The sequence below is a fragment of the Camellia sinensis genome, chromosome 6, assembly GCF_055761805.1.
Source record: "Camellia sinensis isolate YWXY chromosome 6, ASM5576180v1, whole genome shotgun sequence".
Classification (NCBI taxonomy): domain Eukaryota; kingdom Viridiplantae; phylum Streptophyta; class Magnoliopsida; order Ericales; family Theaceae; genus Camellia; species Camellia sinensis.
Genome location: NC_138966.1, coordinates 2613757 through 2615000, shown reverse-complemented (window position 1 = coordinate 2615000; position 1244 = coordinate 2613757).

The following is a 1244-nucleotide window of genomic DNA, read 5'->3' as shown; positions in this document are numbered from 1 at the left end:
GCCTGCCTTGGCCGTGGCATGGCATGCTGCTGGCCAAGGCCTTGGCCTGGCATGCTGCTGGCTTTGGCTGGGCTGCCTTGGCCGTGGCATGGCATGCTGCTGGCCTTGGCCTTGGCATGGCATGCTGCTGGCTTTGGCTGGCCTGCCTTGGCCGTGGCATGGCATGCTGCTGGCCTAGGCCTTGGCATGGCATGCTGCTGGCTTTGCCTGGGCTGCCTTGGCCGTGGCATGGCATGCTGCTGGCCTTGGCCTTGGCATGGCATGCTGCTGGCTTTGGCTGGCCTGCCTTGGCCGTGGCATGGCATTCTGCTGGCCTTGGCCTTGGCATGGCATGCTGCTGGCTTTGGCTGGGCTGCCTTGGCCGTGGCATGGCATGCTGCTGGCCTTGGCCTTGGCATGGCATGCTGCTGGCTTTGGCAGGCCTGCCTTGGCCGTGGCATGGCATGCTGCTGGCCTTGGCCTTGGCATGGCATGCTGCTGGCTTTGGCTGGGCTGCCTTGGCCGTGGCATGGCATGCTGCTGGCCTTGGCCTTGGCATGGCAAGCTGCTGGCTTTGGCTGGGCTGCCTTGGCCGTGGCATGGCATGCTGCTGGCCTTGGCCTTGGCATGGCATGCTGCTGGCTTTGGCAGGCCTGCCTTGGCCGTGGCATGGCATGCTGCTGGCCTAGGCCTTGGCATGGCATGCTGCTGGCTTTGGCTGGGCTGCCTTGGCCGTGGCATGGCATGCTGCTGGCCTAGGCCTTGGCATGGCATGCTGCTGGCTTTGGCTGGGCTGCCTTGGCCGTGGCATGGCATGCTGCTGGCCTTGGCCTTGGCATGGCATGCTGCTGGCTTTGGCAGGCCTGCCTTGGCCGTGGCAAGGCATGCTGCTGGCCTAGGCCTTGGCATGGCATGCTGCTGGCTTTGGCTGGGCTGCCTTGGCCGTGGCATGGCATGCTGCTGGCCTTGGCCTTGGCATGGCATGCTGCTGGCTTTGGCTGGGCTGCCTTGGCCGTGGCATGGCATGCTGCTGGCCTTGGCCTTGGCATGGCATGCTGCTGGCTTTGGCTGGCCTGCCTTGGCCGTGGCATGCCATGCTGCTGGCCATGGCCTTGGGGCTGGGCTGCCTTGGCTGCGGTTCTTATCACTAGACGTGCGTTGCGTGCGAAGGCGTGCAAAGGCGTGCGCGACCATGCGCGCAACACGCGCACCGTGGTCAAAAGACCACGCGCGCGGTATTCGCACAGGCCACGCTGCCCACGCCG